The sequence below is a fragment of the Pelodiscus sinensis genome, chromosome 6 (genome assembly GCF_049634645.1).
Source record: "Pelodiscus sinensis isolate JC-2024 chromosome 6, ASM4963464v1, whole genome shotgun sequence".
NCBI classification, from domain to species: Eukaryota; Metazoa; Chordata; order Testudines; family Trionychidae; genus Pelodiscus; species Pelodiscus sinensis.
The window spans coordinates 114505044-114520544 of record NC_134716.1 but is presented as its reverse complement, the minus strand read 5'-3'; positions in this window follow the sequence as shown (position 1 = coordinate 114520544).

Here is a 15501-nt window from a genome sequence, read left to right as displayed (position 1 = left end):
ATTTCTTGCGCAAAAAGAGCCTATCACAAAAAGCACAGATGCTCAGAACTTTCTTGTGCAACAGCATCCATGCAGTGTAGATGCTCTCTTGTGTAAAAGAACATCGCTTTTGCGATGTGCTTTTGAGGCGTGGACGCACTTTTGCGCAAGATCTCTTTCACAAAAAGCTTCTTGCGCAAAATCCCTGAAGTGTAGACAAAGCCTAAATGTATACACAAACTTCAATAAAAAACAAACAAAGGAAAAGAGGATCAACTAAGAGTTACAGCAGGGATGGCCACTAGTTAAGAGACTAAGAGCCAAAATAGCTGTGGATAGAATGCAAAGAGCCACACATTATATATTTATTTTTATCTATCTATCTATTGATCGATGGATCGATAGATAGATATAGTACACAAAATGTAGTGATAAAAATAACATTACAGGACATTTTGGACAAAAACCAATAAAAAAGTCTCTAGTCACTTAAAAAATTCACGGCTAGTCCATAAATCTTCAGAGAACTTGACAAGGAACAAACATCTAATAAAAAAAAAAACCCTTTGAAAATACAGTAATATTCTCACACTAAAAATAAGCATCCCCAACATGTATTTTAAATGTAACACTACTGCCCTATTATGTTGTATGATTTTTTAAAAATTAAACTGAACTGAGAAGTAAATTAGCACAATTTGAAATGCCTGTTCACTCCAGCTTGTTGATCTCTGCTAGGGTTTCCTTATTTGTTTTTTATACTTATGAAGATTATGGCTTTTTTATAGTTCTAAAAATTCAGGTCTGGCCCAGACTGCAAATATGAGAGGTTCAAAAACAATAAGGGCGAGACTCATATCTCAGAATAATTGCTTCAGCCTGGCAAACAGTAGCCTTTGAATTTTCTTTAAAAAAAAACACAGTGTAAACCAGGTACATGCTGATTCTTTTTTTTTGCCCTGGAATTTAAATATGACATCTGTATTGGCTGCCTTATTGTGCATCCATGAAGACTTTGAGTTTAAGGTGTTTCAGCCACCTGCCTCCCCCCCCCCGAGCTCTAACCCAATGCACCCACCCATCCCCCAGAGCCAGGCACCCCCAGCTCCCCTGCTCTAACCCAATCCCTCTCCCTTCCCCCAGAACTAGGCACCGTCAGCCCCCCTGCTCTAACCCAATGCCCCCCTCTTCCCCAGAGCCAGACATCCCTAGCCCCCCCACTCTAACCCAGTCCCTCTCTCCTCCCCCAGAGCCAGGCACTCCCCAGGCCCCCCACACTCTAACCCAATGCCTAGGTTTTACTGGAGCCGTCACCGCCACAGCCACACGCTTCTCCCTCCAGGTGCTGGGGCGCGTGCGCAGAGTGGCTGTGAGCAGTCCGGACACATGACTCCGAACTAGCAAGAGCCACATTTCTCTGAGCAAAGAGCTGCATGCATCTTGAGAGCCGCGGGCTCGCCACCCTGATCCACAATAAAAGGGACTCAAACCTCAACTTGATTCCTTACAAAACAGAGGAGAAGCCCAAGAAGACTTCTTCCCAGTGTCCAGTTAGCCAGAGTACCTCCTGCTGTTAGGTACTTGCTGTATGTGTGTGTGTGTTCTCCCTAAGTGCTGCCCCAGCTCTATGGAGGCAGACTTCTAGAGAACTGCCCAACGACCACAAGGTCCATTAAGCTATGAAGAAATCTGACTGGGATTATTGTTGACAAAGCACGTTAATAGCACCTGGCAAACTACGAAGATACTAAAACACGTATGACAATGGACCCAGCTCAGTTAATGGCAGGACTAGACAAAGATACTCCCTCAGAAACATCTTAATACCCTGAAACCAACAACTTGCGTACTGCCTTGGACATAGTTAGCTACTGCCCCTAATATGGCTAGTTATCACCCATCATCTTTTACATGTTGGTTTGATTATAACATCTCTATTACATACTGTCATCCTGGCCGTATCTTTTAGGAAGGGTCAGTGTGTTTCTGTTATCCTCTGGGAATAACTTAGTACCAGCCCTGGTATTAGGACAGTCTGGTACCACTTGATAGCAGCTATTCATTTTGGGGGAAGGGATAGCTCAGTGGTTTGAGCATTGGCCTGCTAAACCCAGAGTTATGAGTTTAATCCTTCAGGGGGGCCATTTAGGGATCTGGGGCAAATCTGTCAGGGACAGTACTTGGTCCTGCTGTGAGGCAGGGGACTGGACTCAATGACCTCTCAAGGTCCCTTCCAGTTCTATGAGATGGTATATTATATTCAGGGCCGGATTAAGACCTTTAGAAGCCCTAAACACTGAAAAGATTATGGTGCCCCCCATATGTAATTCAAAATAAAAACAATACTATACTATAACATCTCTTTTTTTGTGCCCCTGCTTTGCTGGTGCACTAAGCATGCACTTAGTCTGCCTATTGGGCAATCCAGCCCTGATTATATTAATATCAGGGTGTGTTCACAGAAGTACTCTATGCTTAGTACTTTTTTAGGAATGTGTATTCTTGCAAAATCAGCCCTGTTCTTGCCAGATGTTGTGATCAGGTCCTGCCTCTTACCAGGCTTTTGATACAAGGGCTTATGTTTCAAGCTCTCTTCCTATTAAATCTCCCACAGATGTCTTCCACTCTTATCTTTGTCACCAAGAATTGCAATCCACAGCATCACATGCACAAAGACTATGGGGCAGATCTTCAGCTGGGATTAATTCTGATAACTGCACTGACTTCAAATACACTATCATAATTTACCCAGGTTGCAGATCAAACCCTGAGCCTCCCAGTTTCCTCTACAAGAAAGGTAGTAGGGCTCCTTTATCTCTCTGACTTGTGGCCTTGAGGCTCTACTTGTTCCCACTAATCTGTGTAAAAGAGCAAAAAGGCTCATCAGCCAGGAAGTCTGCAGTACAAAGGCTTGCATATTTTCTGCAAGAGAAGCCATATTATTGTTATCCTACAGACACAGCAATTGCTTCTTGGTGTATTCTTAGATGATTGATGTTTAGACGTGGAGAGAGTCATCACATTATGAGATTCTTTCTCTGGAACTGAATGAAACCGGCTGAAAGAAACTGTTGGCAAATTGGTACTTTTTTCAGGTTTTACACTTAACATATCAAAAGAGAGTGGGGCATGACATGGATAGTTAATTGGCAACTTTCTAAAAAGCACCTAAGTCCTTGGCATCCTTTATGGGCAGCATTCTCTTGCTATCTTGAAGAGGGAACCGATGAAAGAAACTGGAACAAGAACACATCAAGGACAAAGCCGGAATCCAGATTTTAATGATGCAAACATAACCTTTTACTGTGACAAAATCACCCTGAGTTCGTTACAAACCTGATTAAAGACCACACAGCTTCTCAGTACATTGTTTAATTATTGCACAGCCCGTGAGCTCCCTTGGAATTATGGACACTCAGACTTTCTAATAAACTTCTCCTTTTCCCTCCCCAATTTGCAGGGGTTGTATAGCTTATTTATACAAAAAATGAGCTTTGAGCTTAAGCTTAGGAAGTATACAATTATAACTTGTTTCGTTTCTGCCTTCAGGTGATATTGTGTATGTGTGTGTGGGGGGGGGGGGGGGGGGGAGGAGGGTTGCTCAAGAAGGGTAACCACAAGTTTGAGAAAAATCCCTGGGAAAAGTGGGAAAAAAATTTCCCTATCTTGAAAACTATTCTTATCACAGCCAGGCTCCTAAGCAGGATAACAACAAAGATGCTTGAGCTTATTTGTAGTCTTCATTCAGGACATGTGTCTACTGTGTTGGAAAAACATTTCTAAACACCCCTCCACCTGCACCTATTTTACTGCATTTTAGTTTTTACAGTTAAAATTGCAAATAAATTAAGCAAAAAGTTATGGTTCCAACTGACTGTGTTGTATGGGGACATTTGGACATTTTTAACTCCCTCCCCTGGTTTATAGAAAGGCTGAGTTTATTACTGCTGAAGTAATGTTGTTAGAACCTTAACTTTTACATGTCCTGACGCATAGTGATTTTTGATTCTCCAGCCTCAATGTATTGCATGTGGGTGTATTTTATACACACATAAATGATGTTTTTCCTGCAAACTATTAGACTAATGGTTAGCACAAAACAATCTCTTTCAGATGAAAAGAGGAGTTTAGATTGCTGTTTTAACTTTGTTGCAATTGGTTGCAACTGTTTCAGTGCTTTATAATGTCCATAAACTCCCCTGAGCATCTCTATGAAGTTACAACTGACTCCTTCACTGACCTTTTGTTTTAATGTTCTGGAAATGTTTCTTGTTTGGAAAAGAAATAACCCACATTTGTAACTTTATCTTGTTTCCAGCCCTCCTCCTGCCTTAACTTTGAGTCACTTGTTTGCTAGCTATTGGCTCATGCATGTCTAATTGGAGGGCAAATTCATCAAGTTAGCCACACTTAAAGCCCTTCTGCCTGCACTTTCCAAGTCTTCTTGGGGGTGCCACTCTCATAGAATCATAGAGCTGGAAGAGACCTCAGGAGGTCTTCAAGTCCAGCCCCCTGCCCAAGGCAGAACCAATCCCAACTACTGTTTCCACTGCTTCCTTCCACTTCATTTTACCTAGTCTCTCCACTGAAATTCAGGCTATAGTTTTCCTACAATTCTCCTGTGTCATAGGACGTAATACCGTGCCCTTCAGAAGAAAGGCTTCCCCAAAACAAGCAGACCACTTCCTGCAGGAAAGGATACAAGTAAAAGCTATTTTTTTTACTTGGGCTTTATCAAGGCACTTATGTGTTTGGGGGCTGTAAAGTGGTCAGTGTTCTCGTCCGCAAGGGCCAGATTCTCAAAGGTTCTCAGGGAAGAATGGAGCATCTCTGGCCTGAGAACAATAGACATTGCCGAATGCTGAGAGTAGTTTTAAAAACCTGGCCTTAGCAGCTGAGCCCAGGCCAAGAGTTAGAAAAACACAGGGTAAAATCCTGCCCCTATTGAATTGAACAGCAAAACTCCCATTGATTTCTATTGGGCCAAGAGTTTACTCTTGGAGCAACTGGGGCTGCGTGTAGCCAGCTTGGGAGCTAGAAAACCTCTAAAGAGTCCTGTCTGTGTTCAATAACCTCAATAAATAATACCCTTTTTATTTATCACAGCTAAACTCTCTTTTCCTTAGCCCTGCAGGACACACCAGGATTTGGACACAATACACCCATTAATCCTGGAGAGAGGTTCCTGCGTGTTTATTGGTCATGAGATCCCTCACACTCACTCCTTCTTGAGTTCATTGGTAAAGAAGCAGGCGCTGCCAAAGAGCCGTGGCCCCTTTAAGAGAGTTCTGTATCCCCTGCTTCATAGCTAAAATCCCTGGGTAGTCACCTGTGCATTCGGGAATGCGGTTCACAGACTCTGGTCCCTGTAATGAAAATATCAACAACAACATCATGCCTACCAATTGTGTGTTCTGCCTCTTGCGTAGAAGTGCTTGGTCCCCAGCTAACAAAGGCTTTCTCATGAGCCCTTAGCTAGCTCACCCATGGTGGAATTGAGCCACCATTTCCTTGTGAATCAGGAGCTCAATGCATTTAGCTCTTTCCTCAGAGGGACAATATTTGCATTGTCCCCTCAAATATTGTATTATCACAGCGTGTTCTGAGCGGGGCCCAGTGTCAACAGAAAGTCAAACTATCGTATTCTGCTGGCCAAATATAGAATACGTTTCTGGTGCTCTTGTAGAGACAGGACGCTTATCGCTTCACACGTAAATAATAAATTCTGAGTATTAATAAAGGGAAGATAGCGAGCGGCTACATTAGGGACCGTTCTGCTGAGTGAGTTAGGAGACAATGTTTAAAGAGCATAATTACACATATTCTTATTGTAATAGCCCAGCTCTGCAATTTGGTGGTTAACACAATCAATGTATTTTTTGGAAGATTTATTAGAATCAGGAATAAAGAGAATTCTTTACCAGCCTCTGTGCATAAGTAGCATGTTAATTACTACACACTCCTTCTTAGCAAATAAATAATGACAAAATGAAAATGTGCAAGAGCCCTTTTTAATTAAAAAAGTGTCAGTTGCCTTGACACAATTTCAATAAGCTTGAAACCAGTGAATGGCTAGGAGAGAAAGGCCCAATGTTGCAACCCTGACTCATGAGAAATGTGAAGGTGCAATTAAGTGTATGCCGAGTTCTGGTTGGCTCTTCCCTCCCCCAGTATAGAAGTCTGGGAGGAGCAGAAGAGATGATATCCAGAGGACTGGGAGATTCAGGTTATTGTCTGCCCCGAGGATTTGATTCAGTTACAGCCTTTGCCAATGTAACTGCACCAGTACAAACCACTGTTTGTGGACCAGCAAAATCACTTTAAGTCAGGATTTGCACCAGTTAAACTTAACCATACTTGAAGGTGGCATTTGCTACATTGCAGGTTACAGCTACTCTAGCTATACACACTAAGGCAACATCTACATTGGCCCCTTCTCTGGAAGAGGCATGTTAATTTCCAACTTTGAAGTAGGAATAAGAGATCCTCCGGAAAAGGGCTTTATTCCGGAGGATCGTGCCAGTCTAGACGCTTTTTTCCGGCTTTTCCCCAAGCCGGAAAAAAAGCGGCGGCCATGTTTATTTAAATCTCGCGGGGGATATTTAAATCCCCCGCGGATTTCCCCATTCTGAAGTTGGAAATTAACATGCCTCTTCTGGAGAAGGGGCCAATGTAGACGTAGCCTAAAGGTATGTCTATACAGCAATGTTATTTTGGAAAGATGTTATTCTGAAAGAACATAGTACACGTCTATACTACAAGCCTTTATTTTGAAATTATGGTGAGCTGGAGGACTTTTTACTCTGACTCATGGTAACCCTCATTTCACAAGGAGTAAGGAAAGTCAAAGGAAGAGTGTACTTCCTTCAACTTCCTGCTGTGTGATCAGTGCCAAAAGCCGAGTTAAGCTATTTCGACTTAAGCTACACAATGGATGTAGCTCAAGTTGAATAGCTTAATTTGACTTTAGCCCTGCTCTGTAGATGTACTCCAAGGGTTTGCCCCAGATTAGCTGGGTTGTTGGCTAGCCACCAGTGGCAGAAATCATTTGATGTAAATAAAACATCGATGGAGAGGAAGCTCGGTGGAAATTGAAGGATTTTGTCAGGGGGATCTAGAGAGAGGATTGGAATATCCCAGCAGGAAAAGAGAGGTAGTTCTTTGTGGTTGTGCGTGTGCGTAAAGAAAGATAAGTTTGGGGAAGAGGGAAATTATTTGCATCATGACCTATAGGTTTGGAACTGTCTCTGGTTGTTATTTATCAGACATTTCCCTGATTAGGACAGAAACTTTGTTTTGGTTATTATCTTTTATTAGTACTAATAATTGGAATAATTGTGTTATTAATCATTAATAATTGTGTTATTCTAGTTAATTATTTGTTATTGGACTGCATTACTAATTGCCGGTGTCTATTTGTATTGATATAACACCTGGGTCGTGGTGTGATAGGGTTTGTAATTGCACATACTAAGGCCATGTCTGCACTACAGACCTTACAGTGGCACAGTTGTATGGATGCAGCTGCCACATTGTACGATCTCCTGTTTAGCCGTGTTATACTGAGAACTTTCCTGTTGGTATAATTAACCCACCCCCAACGAGTGGCAGTGATGTCAGTTGGAGAGCATCATCCTGCTGACCGAGGGCTGACCAGCCTGGTGTTTCTGCCAGTGTAACTTATGAAACTGAATTGTGTGTTTTTTCGCACCCGAGTGACATAATTTATGCCGACAAAAGTGCTTGTGTGATCCAAGAACAGGCCTGTTGGATGGGGGTGGGGAGGGGGCAGAATCGGCAACTGCCTCAGGGCCCAGCAATTCCACTGCCTCAGGTCCGTGAAATCACCCCTGAGCCCCAGGCGGCACGCTTCAAGTGGAGCTGAAGGGCTGGCAGGGGGTGGCTAGTCCTCACCTCACCTCTTCTGCCCTAGTCCTGCCCCTTCCAGGAGCATGGACCTGGTTCCTCCCCCACATTGTGCAAGTGCCTGGAAATTCTGTCAGTCCCCCTGCCTAAGAGACCCTCTCTGCCCTGATTAGGGTTTAATCCAAACAGGCAAAATATTTTACAGCTGGGGATGTGATGCACAGAGAGATTAAATGACACACTTGAGGCCCACAGGGAGTCCGTGGCTGACCCAGATATATTGAGTCTCAGTCCAAAAAGACTACAAGACCACTCAGCTTGTAACAGGCGGTCTACCGGTCCCCTTCATTAAAGACAATTTTGCAATGTCAGGTTTCACACTTATTTGTTCATGTACTCCTTAAAATGGTGTGAATTCAAGCCATTCAGATGTGTTGCTTCCATTACAAAGAGGTGGGGTGGGGGGGAGGAGGATGGTAGCAAACCACATGACACAGGCTACTCTCTAAGTCAGGGGTTCCCAACCTTTTTTGGTCCCCGTACCCCCTTGGCTTTTAGTAAACCTTCCTGTACCCCCTATTCAATATGAAAGGAAATACATTCTAGACTCTAGAATCCATAACTTTTTTCACTAACACTACTACTTTTGGAATATTTCAATTAAGATAATTTAGTTATTTACCAAATATTCCCCGTACCTCCTTGACAAGCTTCTCGTACTCCCTGGGGGTACGCGTACCCCAGGTCGGGAACCCCTGCTCTAAGTCAATAAAATCCTTTCAGAGACCAGATATCACAATATGCTCTAACTCCTTTCTCACAAAATAGTCCTGCTCCACTATGCTGAAGCACGTGGTGGTATCAAAATGTGTCTATGAACTATATTTAGATAATGTCATTAAATGATGCTTAAAGAGAGACAGAGAGTTAGTTTCAGGGTGACAGACTTGTTTGAGTGCACATGAGAATTAAACCTACTACAATGGAACCAAACGGCAAGAGAGAAACTGAATCCTCGTCTCTTCTCATTTGAGTTATATTGAAACTGAGGGCAGCTGCAAAAGCTAAGGCATGATATGGCTCAGTCTTGTGGAAACATTAGTTCAGTGGTTCCCCTCCCCCAAAAAGGCAGATACGCCATATTTCAGATGGAACCCATCATACTACTTATTTTTATGCATCCCACACAGTTTGTTGTGTGAGTTAGTGGTGAAAGCTGATGACTAGAATGGGGGGGAGGTTCCTAGCCTCTATTGTGGACTCATTGGGAAAGTCAGTCAACTACAGTGCCTCAGTTTCCCCATCTGAAAAAGGCGTATAATATTGAAGATGCTAATAGCTGCCATTACACTTTTCTGATGTTCTCTAACTGGCCCAGTTGAAATGAATTTACCTTGAAGGCAGTCTCCAAACTCTTTCATGTCTCCTGTGATATAGCAGAGGATCCACAGGCAAGATAAAGCAAACTGTATCTTGTTAGAGCCACAGACAACCCCAGATCTCATTCCAGTTCAACTCCCTTTCGGGCTCAGCTGAAGGAGAAATCAACCTTGTTTATGAAATGAAAGCCATTGCAGACAAAATTGCACTGGAGAGAGATTTCAGACTCTTCTCCCTCTGCCGAATGCATTGGAGAGTTTGAATACTGTGCAGGAGGCTAATCAGCATAACTCACATTTGTTTTCCAATCTAGACCAGCTGCTGGACTTTATACAGTGTATAGAATCTAATAAAATGGTGAGTGATTTGTCCCCTGCTGAGCTAGTAGAGGTGCTGTTAATGGAATTGTAGTGCAACATGTTTATTTATTTATCCACCAACCCTTAACTGATGCAATCCTAGTTTTTGGCACTTGCTGAGACCATTCCTAAGGTGCGGTTGATGCTGTTGATTAGAGATCTGTGTAAATTTCATTCCTGCTAGAAATGGGAGCTTTCTCTTTTTGATGCATAAACAGGCCCTTCTAGCTGCTGGTGAGAACTGGGGCCAGAGATTATGGGTGTGCATGGGTGTTTTGGAATTTAATGTGGAAAAATGTATAGGGTTAAAAATATTATCATTTGAGATCTGAACTAAAGAGCAAGGGAAACAAAAGTTTGGCTAGTCATGACATGCCCTCTCATGTCTTCTTTCTTCTCCAGTCTGCAGCCAGGCCTGCTGATGGGTGGGGGTAAAGGGAGCATTTTTCCCAGGGCCCAGTAATTCAAAGGGGCTCAGGGTTCCTGGCCTCTACTGCTAAGTGGCAGAGGTGGTGGCCAGAGCTCTGGACTTTTTAAATTGCTGCTGGAGTCCCATGCAGTGTGCTACCTAAGGTCTGAGGGAGCTGCATTCCACGTGGCATGGAGGACTAGCTGCTCCAGCCCTGCCCCTTCCTCCTGAGCCCTGCTCCTTCTGGGACTGTGGAGTGGGACTTTGTTTACCTTGCCTAGGGGCCTGCAGAGGCTGTTGGCTCCTCTGACTGCAGCAAAAAAAGAAAAGCTGCACAATCTTGAAGTAAGATAATGGGTAGCATGATCATTTCCAACTCTATCCTCTATTAGACCTTGCCCTGGGCTACGTCTACACTGGCATGATTTTCCGGAAATGCTTTTAACGGAAAAGTTTTCTGTTAAAAGCATTTTCAGAAAAGTGCGTCTAGATTGGCAGGACACTTTTCCGCAAAAGCACTTTTTGCAGAAAAGCTTCCGGGGCCAATCTAGACGCGCTTTTCTGCAAAAAAGCCCCAATCGCCATTTTCGCGATCGGGGCTTTTTTTGCGGAAAACAAATCTCTGCTGTCTACACTGGCCCTTTTGCGCAAAAGTTTTTCGGAAAAAGAGTTTTGCCCAAACGGGAGCAGCATAGTATTTCCGCAAAAGCACTGACAATCTTACATGAGATTGTCAGTGCTTTTACGGAAATTCAAGTGGCCAGTGTAGACAGCTGGCAAGTTTTTCCGCAAAAGCAAATGATTTTGTGGAAAAACTTGCCAGTCTAGACACAGCCCTGGTGTTTTAATGAGTGTATTTCACATATGCACAAAACACACTTTAGGGCTAACATACTCCTTCCTTTGAGAAACAGTTATTGCATGAGGGGGGAACTGGAGAGGGCTGAGGGTGTGTTTCTCATAATAACAACAGGTAGCAAGGAGTTCTTGCAGAAATGATTACTTAAAGGTACCAGGGCTGTCTTTAGGGTTGCCAGGTGTCCGGTATTCAACCGGACAGTCTGGTTAATGGTCCCTCTGTCCGGTAAAAAAATCCAGAAAATACTGGACTTGTGCAATGTCTGGTCTTTTCTTTTTTTTGGCTGGGCGCCCGATGGAAGCCTCGCGGGGGTGGAAGGAGTGGCTGGGAGATGGGGTGTGATTGGTGCTGGGAGCCTCTGGTTGCATCTAATGTAGGAGCGATGCCTTGGGGAGGAGGAGAAGCCCTATCCGCGCTCCTGAGCGCTGTTCAAGCACATTGTGGAGCCGTAGCCAGACTTGCTCGTGCTTCGCCGGGACCGTGCACGGGACGGGCAGCGCCTTGGATCTGCATGTGCCTGGGTCAGTCCCGCTCCCCGCTGTCTGATTCTCTCCCCCCCAGGCCAGCCTCAGTCCCTCCGACCAACCCTGCTTCCTGCCGGCCGGTTCTCCTCCTCCCAATCTCGCCCGGCCAGCCCTGCTCCCCCCAACCTCCCCCAGCCAGCCCCACTGCCTCCTTTCCCCCCACCAGCCCTGCTTCCCATTGCCCCGCTCTCCTCCCGACCAGTCCCTTCCCACCCCCGATGAAGTGTGTCCAGTATTTTTTCTGAAGCTACCTGGTAACCCTAGCTGTATTATGCTGTTAATGAGGATAGAGCCCTAGGTAGGGGTCAAATGATTATTTGCAATTTGAATAAAATAAATGATTTTGTTACTTGGGCAGGTTGACTAAATACAGGACAGACTGCTCAGGAATTCCATACAGTATCTTCTCCTCTGTCTGCTTTCCAGTGGGCCCACATCTCCGACCCGCCATCACTACTGGCACTAATTGCAACCCTTGTTGGCAGCCGCAGCCTAGAAGGAAAGGAAAGGAAGGGACGGGCATGGAGACCTTGAAGTTGTGCCTGCAGGTTTAAGTGCACTGGCAGGGCAGGTTTTGGGAGCATGCACTCCTCTCCCGGCTATGCCCATTGGAACTGCAGCAGTGCTTCTCACCTGGCCCCAAGCTTCTGTGGTGTGAGAGGTGGCAGAGGGAAGTCCCCTCTCTCCAGGGCAGCCTAAATACTGAGTCCCTCATCCCCAACCCCAATCCAGAGCAATGATTCAAATGAAGCATGCACAGGTTCATTTTATTTTCCCCCAAAACAAAAATTGAGCTAAGGACCTGAGCAATGCTGGGTAAATCTTCCAGTAATAACTGAAAAGGGAGTATTATGAGCAGAAAGGAGGAACAGACAAGGATATCAGTGCTAGGATAGGGAAAGCAACAGCTGCTTTCAAGACTCTTCATCCCATATGGAGCTGACAAATAACGTCTATGAAGACAAAACTGTGAATCTTCAACACAAATGTGAAGAGCGCGCTCTTGTATGGATGTGAGACCTGGCATAGTAAAAAGTCTTCACATCACAAGCAACAGACATTCATAGACAGATGCCTGAGGAACATCCTTCGCATCAAATGGCAAGTGTTACAAATGAGGAGCTTTGGAACAAAGCAGGCAAAGAACTACTTGACATTCAAATCAAGAAAAGAAAGTGGGGATAGCTAGGCTGCACTCTCAGAAAATCATCATCCAGCATAGTCCGTCAAGCTCTCACATGGAACCTGCAAGGAAAACGCAAAAGAGGAAGACCTCGGACAACGTGGAGAAGATCTACTGCGACTGAAGGACAACAACTGGGATACTCCTGGAGTCAGCTAGAAGTTTTGTCTCAAGACAGAGAGAAGTGGAGGAGACTTGTAGATGATCTATTCTCCCCTCGGAGTACAAGAGCTTAAGAAGGGGTTGAAGAAGAATAACTAAAAAGACTCTGATCTGAGGCTTTAGTGCCTTACCACACCTCTCCCTGCGGGCTTTAATGCCTTCTGTCTCTATGGGTGTGTCTGGTCTGTCTACATTGCAATGAAACATCTACGGCTGGCCCATGGCTGCTAACGTGGGCTAGTGAGGCTGGGGCCTGTAAATTTGCCATGTAAAGGTTGGGGCTCAAGGAGCTTGAGCTCTGAACCCCTGTGAGATCGGAGGGTCCCAGACCCCAGGTGCCAGCCCAAGCCCAAATGTCTCCACTGCAATTTTACTGCCCTGCAGCCTGGGCCCTGTAAGCCCAAGTCAGCAGACCTGGGCCAGCTGCAGGGGCTCGTCTACATTGGCCCCTTTTCCGGAAGGGGCATGTTAATTTCAGAGGTCGTAATAGGGAAATGCGCGGGGGATTTAAATATCCCCTGCGGCATTTAAATAAAAATGTCCGCCGCTTTTTTCCGGCTTTTAGAAAGTAGGAATAAGATCCTCCGGAAAAGGACTTTTTTTCCCGGAGGATCGGGGCCAGTGTAGACGCTCTTTTCCGGCTTTTCTAAAAGCCGGAAAAAAGCGGCGGACATTTTTATTTAAATGCCGCGGGGGATATTTAAATCCCCCGCGGATTTCCCTATTACGACCTCTGAAATTAACATGCCCCTTCCGGAAAAGGGGCCAATGTAGACGTAGCCCAGGTGTTTAACTGCAGTGTAGACATACCAAAAATAGTTTAAGGGGCAGCTTCATGTTGAGCACAGTACTGCTGTCTGATCTTATACAGAGAAGGCTACAGGCTCCCAGATGTTCTGTCTGGCATCATAGTAATCACCAAATCACCAGCACCATGGCTGTGTCTAGACTGACAAGTTTTTCCGCAAAAGCATGTGCTTTTGCGGAAAAACTTGCCAGCTGTCTACACTGGCCGCTTGAATTTCCACAAGAACACTGACGATCTCATGTAAGAAATCAGTGCTTCTTGCGGAAATACTATGCTGCTCCCGTTCGGGCAAAAGGGCCAGTGTAGACAGCTCAGATTTGTTTTGCGCAAAAAAGCCCCGATCGCAAAAATGGCGATCGGGGCTAGATTGGCACGGACGCTTTTCCGCAAAAAGTGCTTTTGCGGAAAAGCGTCCGTGCCAATCTAGATGCTCTTTTTCGCAAATGCTTTTAACGGAATACTTTTCCGTTAAAAGCATTTGCGGAAAATCATACCAGTCTAGACATAGTCCATGTGTTTACTTCTCCTTGCTCTTTATTCCATTGTTAGCATGTGGCAGAACGCTACGGTGTATTACACCTGCATATTGGTTACTTAGCAGGAAAACCTGTGGCAAAACCAGGATGTTATTAAAGTACTGAGCAAAGACAACACTGGAAGTTTGTTTGTACTTAACTAGGGTTACCACGTGTTCAGTTTTGGTCTGAACTATGCTTGTTTTTGAGCCCTGTCCCGGATGTCCTGTCGTTTTTGGCAAAAGGGACAAATGGCTGCCTTTATCAGAAAATTGGGGTGTGTGGGGGAATGGGTGTGTGCGGGTGACTTGCAGTGTTGTGCAGCAGGGCAGGGCAGGGCTAAGGTGAAGGACAGACAGGGATTATAAGAATGGCAATGCCAAAGTCAGCTCCAGCGTTGCACAGGGGGCAGGCAGGGTGTGGGCAAGCAGTAACACCAGACTCATTGGGAGAGAAGGGGGTAAGACTCTGGCAAGCAGTTTGGACCAACCTGAGCGGGGAGAAGGGCTCAGGCCAGCCCTGCATGGCGGTGGAGGGTGTGTGGGGGGGGGTGGAGGGATGGTGGGGAGAGGTACGGAGGAGAGCTTGGGCTAGGCCCACACAGTGTCTTGTTTTCTCTTTGGGAAATATGGTCACCCTAAACTTAACAAAATGACATAGAGAGATAAAGAGAATTTTCAAAGGTTTGTCAAAGGAGCTAGGCAGCAGCCAGTCCTTGGTATTGCTGTAACAGGCTTGTCATACTGATGGATTAAAAGTGAGGTGCAATTGGATTCTCAGGGTTGGAAATTGCTTCTCAGGGATTGTCATGACAATTCAGCTATACTCTAATGAGTTTAATCTGATTATACTCCATACTGAGCACGTAGCTTCTGGAATAACTTCAGACTTACACAACGGATACTCAATAACAAGCCTCCCAAACCCACACCAAATTAACCCAATTTCAGCTCTTATTGGGAACTCAAAACTCAATCTCAGAGTTTGCTGTTTGCACACGTTTCCAGCCAATTGGCTCCCTGTTTTGTATTTTGTATTATGTAAAATTAATAACTGTGGAAGAGTTCAGCAGGAGTGAGAGTGAAACTCACATTAGAGGTGGCACCTGTAGGTTTTATGTGCATTGGCAGGATAGTTTCGGGGGGAAGCTGGTATATGGATGTCCATGGTATACCTGGATTCTGGTTAGATATTTATTTTATTTCTTTTGAGTTAAATAACAAAACAGACATCTGTCCAAGGCTTTATACACCCTATCACACCATTTATAACAAACACCATGTCTGTGTCTACATTGGTGCGATCTTGCGGCCGCTTTTGTGCAAACATGCTGCTTGTCTACACTGGCGGGGAGTTCTTGCCTAAGAACACTGATGTTCTAATGTGTGAAATCAGTGCTTCTTGCACAAGAACTATGATGCTCCTGCTCAGGAATAAGCCCTCTTGCACAACTGTTC